Below are 7,422 nucleotides of genomic sequence, written 5' to 3' on the forward strand. Positions count from 1 at the left end.
TACCTGTCTCCCGTCATGTATAATGAACTTACATTGTCGAAATGTATGTATTTTGTATCCTATGTTACTGTGGGCTTTTGATGTGTTCTGTCCTCTCCAGCTCTTTTGAGGAGATACAGGTGGCCACCCTAAATGTAAGCCGACCACATACAGCTTTGACAATTTTAAGAGTAAGCCATAAACATCTAGCAAATAAGTATATAAATGGCGATCAGTAACAGCTTATATGTTACAAGTAAGTTTGATCAATGCATTCAATCTGGTCATTAGTTAATTTTGAACAAATAGCCTAAAGGTGGCCACCACTCATCCTTGATAATATTTTAAGACCAAGCCATAAACATATGTCAAAAGTACATAAACAATTCACAATCAACAGCTGTGTTAAAAGTAAGTTTGTTTAACAGTTTGTTCAGGACAGCCACTGTTTTGATAACACACTTGTAACTCAGTTTTAATAAAGCAATCAACGGTTTCAATAAAGCACTTATAACAGCATAAAAAGGATGACTGATACATTTTAGGTTTTCACTAGATTTGTTTATTAAATTTGCAATGTGTGGAATAAGTGTGTTTCAACAACAAGAACAGGAACAAAACACAAAAAAGGCTGTGAGGGAGATGGTGAGACTGCAACATAAAAAGGAGGGCAGACACTCATTTAGATTTTCAAAGACATTCTGAAAAACATTTTAGATTCCCAAGTCTGAACAATAATTGTGTGTGAACAACCGAAGACACAATGTGGAAAGGATGCTCTACATACACTATGCACACCTACAAGAGGGCTAATGTAAGGAAGAGGTAGCACATTTGGCTGGAGTGCTACAGGAGGTGTTGGAGATGCTGATGCTGGATCAAGAAAAACCTTTGTGTAAGGGCCTCTTCTGACCTTTTCTGATCATTTCAGTCATACCGCACACCCATCTTGTCCTCTGCATCCTTGGTCCTAGGTAAGAACAGGCACAGTGGAGAATGGAGAGAGCCGGTAACAGTCAGTGTACACTTGGTACAAGACATTCACAGATGCCACATCAAGTTATTACCAGAAACCAAAGAGACCAGCAAGAGTTTTACATACCCATACACGGCCGACCTCTGCAAGGTCGGTTGGGGGAGCCAGACCTTACATCCACACATGAACTATAATGATAACAACACTAAAAATGTGATTCCCAACTATATCTGTCAAGAGTTATTTTGAGAATAAAAAGCTGACAGGCAATCAGAATCCATTGAACTTTAGCCAGCAAATTCATCAACACAAGGAGAGACTTTTGTTATTGTTGGTCAGTGTGGACGCATTTATCGTTACAGTTCCTGGTGTGAACGGCCCTTAACACAGAGACACAGTACATACCAATTTATCCTTCATGACTGCAAAATCATTCCCATTTTTGTTGTTGACCAACTTCAATGCAGCAGACAAATGAGATCCCAACTTTTCAAAGATCTGACCCCAACAGCACATATTTATTCAATTTCGGTGTCATTGTCACCTGCCATACACGTCTTCAGTAGAGCGACCAGTGCTGGCCTGAAATACCTGGCTGAGGAGGAGCAACGGCCACAGTCTTACCTCACATCTTGGTTCCTTGAGAAGGTAGACCACTGGTTCGACACCATCTGCAGTCCTGGTCTGAGGCTGGAGGAACTGATAGACCCAGCAACACCTGCAACAGCAACACCTACCTTAACCAAAACAGATGCCTGTGTATTATATTACCTTGCAGGATATATTGTTAAGAGGGTAATCAGTAACTCGCATTGTGAGGAATGCCAGCATGCTGTTGCAGACAATAGCAATGATGGTGCTACTAGCAAATGTAGCGTACTGCTACAACTGAAGGAGTTCAAGAGAGGTGCCCTTTACCGTCCATCACAAGAGGCCTTCGATCTCATCAGCAAAGTGGAGCAGTTGTTCCGGGCAAGGACGACCGATTCCCTTATGGAGTCAGCCAAAGCAGTGGCACTACTACAGAGAGAGGCCATGCTCCTGCACAGCACACTGCCTTCATGCCATGACCTAAAACTAAAAATTGTCAACACATACATCAGGCTGAGGCTTCGTATTGAAGCAAAATCAATTAGGGCTGATAGGAACAAAAAGCGACAGGATGATGACCATCTTGGAAGCAAGAGTCAAAGCAAAAAGGCAAGGAAGACTCGAAATCCTTCTGCACCTAAACCCATGCCTCCCACCTTGCTTGTTGCCATGGAAGTACTTGGCCTGCCCTTTCCAGTCTCAGCTTCAGGGAGTCTTGTTGCTCCAGCAGCCTCTAGCAGCCTATTCCTCACTCCAACCACCACTCAATCACTCCAATAACCACTTGTCAACCCGGTCCCTGCGGAAGACAAAAGCAGGGCTGTGAAAACTGACATGTTTGTGTCATGAGGTACCTGCTGTACATGTGTTGGTCACTAAACATCTTTATTAGAAATAATAACCAATTAGATCTGATGTGTTAATTTCATTAAGTCTCTTACCCAATTATATTTTGTAATTGTTTAATAAATGTATGTAATTGTACAAATCTACAAAACGTTTTATGCATTTCTTTTGTCATTACATTACATTACATTTGGCTTACGCATTTTTAACCAAAGCGACTAACAACTTGGTAACCTTTTTAAAGCAATTCTCTGTAAAACTGTAGGACAATTAAAAAAGGTGTAATAGACAAGGGTACATATTAACATTTGTGGTTGATTAAAGTATACCCACTACAGTTAACAAGACTACATATCACAGTATAGCCACTACAGCTAACTAGACTACATAATTGCTAACATTGTTCTGATTCTATGGATGGACCAAATATGTGCCCTTAGAGCATTGTTAACCTGACTACACTTCACAGTTATCAATACAAGGTAAAAAAAAATATCCTACTTACAAGGGCCATTTACCTAAAGACAGCCAATGTCCTCTTGTCATGTCACTTTCAGCATCTGCAAAGTTATTGCAATGAAAATTATTCCTTTAAGAACATCGACCTGCTGTGGTGATATAGACCTCAGAAATGTATATTAAAATGTAGAATAAATTGACTGCAACCTGACATCCAACAACAGCAGTTGAAGCCAAAAAGTGATACTGAACTGCACACGTGCCACTGTCCCACGGCCACGCTCTTGTCTCGTGCCACTGTCCCGGGTTAGAACAGTGGTAGTGGCACAGGACAGGACAGGGTAGGCAAGTGACAGAAGGCAGGTGACACGCGGTACAGTACAGTACAGTGTTTACATCTACAGCTCCCCTGGCCTGAAGTTCATAACCGAAACCTCCGTCGTTCACAAGTGATGTACCCGAGTTCATGTCATGTTCTGATCAAGTTCAGCTCGTGGTTCACTTCATAGCGCCATAAGATTTTATGTCTGGCAAGCTAACAAGCTACAACAGGTCTAAAGCAAATATTGTCCCATTAATTGCTTCCACTTTTAACACGAAGAACAGTAACTTAATCACAAACTCGTTGATAACGACCACACCTGATGCTGAATGACATGTATTTCATAAAGATCACGTTAACGTTATCCTACGGTTCCCCCCCTCATTGCATTTCGAATGTGAGTGAGCTGACTAGCTAACGTTAGCTAACGCCATCAGGTTCGGCAAGTAAAGTTAGGATTATAACTTTCAAAACTCGTTGATAACCCTACCTATTATCTAACGTTACTCTACTACCATAGCCTAACTAAGTGTGTTTTGTCTGAAATTCATTATTGACATAGGAACATTATCTTTAAGCTAGCCTCTCTCCAAATCAAGGTTTGCAGGCTAACTTTTAGCTTTGAAATTTCGGTCAACAATTAAGCTATAAATATCAGTTAAACAAGCACCACAAAATCCTCAAAGAACAATACCAGTATCTACTAGTGCAGTTGGTATAGGAAATGCATATGACAATTAAAAAAACGTCGTACATTCGTCTACTTACCACTGACAATATCAGGCAGAAAGCAATGGAAGTGAATGGGGCTACAGCCGTGAATGTCAAAGTTTGGAACTGTTGAGCTCAGCATAAAGCGGAAGTAGCGTGAAAAAGGCGCCGCCATTGTTTCCTATGGAAGTCTATGGGAGTGTCGCAACTCTCTTTTTCTATGGCTCTGGATGGAACATATATCACACATGTCTAGAGAGTTTTTTGTTCTTACAAAAAAATGAATCTTACACATCTCCATCTTAATTTTTTGTTTCAGCTGAAAGTGGATCTACAGAGTGACTACTGGCATTCAACACAACACACACACACGTTAAAATGTTCTGTGTTAAAAAAAATGTTAAATAGGCAAATGTATGAAATGGACTTTGTGGACACATCGTGTGCACAAAGACGACGCACGCACACACGCATTACACACACACACTCACTGGTTCACTTGAAATGATAAAATGTTATGGCAAATGTATGAAATGGACTTTGTGGACACACGTCTGCACACACACACACACACACACTTGTTCACTTTAAATGTTCTGATTCTTCTCTGACTTAAAATGTATTCTATTTCTTAATTGTTAACCTGTTTGGTTTTTTTTAGATAGGGACACTGTTGTACTGCCCCTTCCTGTTTTCGTAATATAACATTGTTGTATATGTCATTCAAAATAAAGTTCTTGTACTAAAACAAAGTAGTGGGAAATCCTTGGGGGGCACCATACTTGTTTATTAGGCCTAACAATTCCATAATTGCATAACTGATTTGTTAAACAGTTTCACCATGTGTTTAATTAATGTTTACATATCTGCAGAAGGACAGCTCTTCTTTGCGGGAACAAGACGAGCTGTCAAAAGTAAAGAAGACACCAGGAGGCTCTTCATAGAGTTTCACGACTCACCGTTGGGTGGCCATGGGGGGATCGTAAGGACATTGAAGGCGATGTGTTCAAGGTTTTACTGGCATGGCATGTCTGTTGACATTGAACAATGGGTATGTGCTTGAGCATTTTTTTGTTTTGAACTATTGTCGAAGCTGTAGCCAATAAACTAATAGTTCATTTCTCAAAGATACTGGAATGTGACAAATGCCAGAAGGTTGGGAAGCCACTGACCTCTGTGCAACCCTTACAGTGTATAAAGGTAAATTTATTTGCTCTTCAGATTATACAACAACACAACCAATTAAATAATGTTTAACGAGTAAATAGATTTAATTTACGTCAATTCACAGGTGTCTGCTGTCTGGGAGTTGGTAGGCATTGACTTAACGGGCCAACTACCAAAAACCAAGGCTGGCCATGAATACATCATGACAGTCACTGACTATTTCTCTAAATGGGTAGAGGCTTACCCCTTAAGGAATAAGTCAGCAGCTGAAGTGGGAAGGCATCTCTGCAGCATGATATACCGCCATGGCTGCCCCAAAAGAATTCTTTCGGACAGAGGAAGGGAATTCGTAAATGATGTATGTGTATGTTCACATGTAAAATACCAATTTCTGCTTGGTTCTGTCTTTTTTTCAAATGTGTTTTCTTTTTCCAGCTCAACACAACCCTTTGCAATTTGTTGGGGATCGAGAGGAGTGTCACGGCTGCATATCATCCCCAAACTAATGGTCTCGATGAGAAGACCAACGATAACATCAAGCGGCACAAAAACAAACACTCATCAAGCAGCATTGTGTAATAGCAGTCAGGGCGCAAGTTCATAGACACTACTAGTTATCATTTAAATGCCAGGCATTAGCTCTCGTGGCCTCGTTTAGTAGGCTAATCTTGAAATAACGTGATAATTTCATGTAGGCTAATAACATAAATATGTTAAAACGTGAAAAAGATATTGTTATAACATGAAACGTTTCACGTAATTACGTGATACTGGGCCTTTTTATTTATTTTAGTGTGGCAGCAATAGCCTACGCTTCTGTAAAAAAACACCTAAATGTGTAAATTGTTTTTTTTTTTCATCTGCCGTGTCTCGCCTTAATTTATAAAAACAAACATGAAACGTAGGTGTCTGTGCTGCCTTTGTAAGACAACTTAAATTAGAAAAGCCCGAATAATTCCAAACACCACGGTCATTGGAGAAAAGCAGGAAGGCAAAGCAGTAGCCTAGGCTACGTAGGCACTAGCGTATGTAACTTCGTACAGTAGCGCAGCTCGATAGGCAGCGCAACTCGATATGTCCGTGCTATCGATTTACGCTACGGTAGCTCATCTCGACAAAGGAGCCTAACTCGACACGACCGGCGTTCTATACATTATCCCGCTTATTATACGGCTACTTGCCAAAACAAAATAATAAACTCCCCACGATATGACTTCGCCTACATAACCTAGCCTATTTGTTACCGTTCATCGTGGCATTTGCTGACAAACAAATAGTTCGCAACAACACACTCTGTAATAGCGCAATGGCTTACTCTCGTGGAAAATTGTTGGTGGAGATGGCCTTGAAACGAAGACATCAGCAAGGTAAGAACATACCGAAAATATGATGAATTTAATTAAAAAAACATGATACATTTTCGATTGTATTCTACTTCAGCTAGCTTGTGAGAACATAGGCTAGCACCACTTAGCTGGCCAGACAAACTGCTCAAAGTATGCAATTGGAAGCAAAGCAAGGTGAAAGCCATATTAAGATGGTATGCAGCTTTTATAGGTTGTCATTCATGTTATGATTTTGGTTCAGATCTGACGATGTCAGTGACAGCCCGGTGTTGCACCAAATTCTGTGACCTGTCGAATTTTTTGACTCTAGAGGACGCTGTTTTATTGGAGTCTATGAATGTACTGAGCTGTACTGACACATTGACAATTCTGGCACATAACTGGCAATTCTGTTATGTGTATAATTCTTCTAATAAACTTTGTGTCAGACACCAAACAGGACGAGGACCACAAAAGCGTCACGTTAGAATGTTTATTTAAGGGTTGGGGGGTTACAGGGGTTTCAGGGGTTCGGGAGTTCAAGAGTCTGCGTGTGTGTGTTCCCCAATAGCCGAGCAGCAATGGCAGGAGCTGGATGATCCGGGAAGTCCTGGGGAAACACACACACACAACAGCAATTGAAACGAAGCAGCAGTACAGTCAAGGGCTAGGCTGTATTAGTGAGAAGAGAGACGGAAGGCAGGTCAAGATTACCGGGCTGGAGATCAAAGAAGTAGTCGAGCGGGTCTGGGTTCACAGGCAAAGAGTAAGAGTCGTTTTCCAAGACAGGCAGGTAACTGGTGCGGGTTTGCAGACGATCTGACAAGTGTGGACTGAAAAGCAAGGCTTTATATACCGGGCATGATGAGTGGTGAATGCAGTGCAGCTGGTAGGTAAACGAGGGTGAGGCAGAGCAGAGCAGGAACAGGTGGAGGTCATCAGACTTTAATCAGCTGGCGTGTTACCAGGCAGAGAGAGAGCTCATGACACTTTGTACATTTTTGAAACATGGAACATTGACTGGGTGTGGGTGTATTATTCTAGAG

At 41.1% G+C, this 7,422-nt stretch overlaps 2 long non-coding RNA genes across 3 annotated transcripts; one reads left to right on the top strand and one right to left on the bottom strand.

Annotated features, from left to right (window-relative positions):
- Positions 1–535: 535 nt before the first annotated feature.
- Positions 536–2,339, bottom strand: LOC125294929. Of its 2 annotated transcripts, XR_007193586.1 has the most exons (4): positions 2,203–2,339; positions 1,874–2,032; positions 1,082–1,673; positions 536–949 (listed from the first exon to the last, which is right to left on the bottom strand). It is a non-coding gene; the product is annotated as an uncharacterized LOC125294929 (long non-coding RNA). The 2 variants fall into 2 exon arrangements; XR_007193585.1 differs by having other exon boundaries at positions 536–1,673.
- Positions 2,340–4,804: 2,465 nt separating this feature from the next.
- On the top strand, positions 4,805–5,267 carry LOC125294928. The gene is made up of 3 exons (XR_007193584.1): positions 4,805–4,935; positions 5,013–5,084; positions 5,176–5,267. It is a non-coding gene; the product is annotated as an uncharacterized LOC125294928 (long non-coding RNA).
- Positions 5,268–7,422: the final 2,155 nt, after the last annotated feature.

The sequence above is a fragment of the Alosa alosa genome, chromosome 5 (assembly GCF_017589495.1).
Source record: "Alosa alosa isolate M-15738 ecotype Scorff River chromosome 5, AALO_Geno_1.1, whole genome shotgun sequence".
Classification (NCBI taxonomy): domain Eukaryota; kingdom Metazoa; phylum Chordata; class Actinopteri; order Clupeiformes; family Clupeidae; genus Alosa; species Alosa alosa.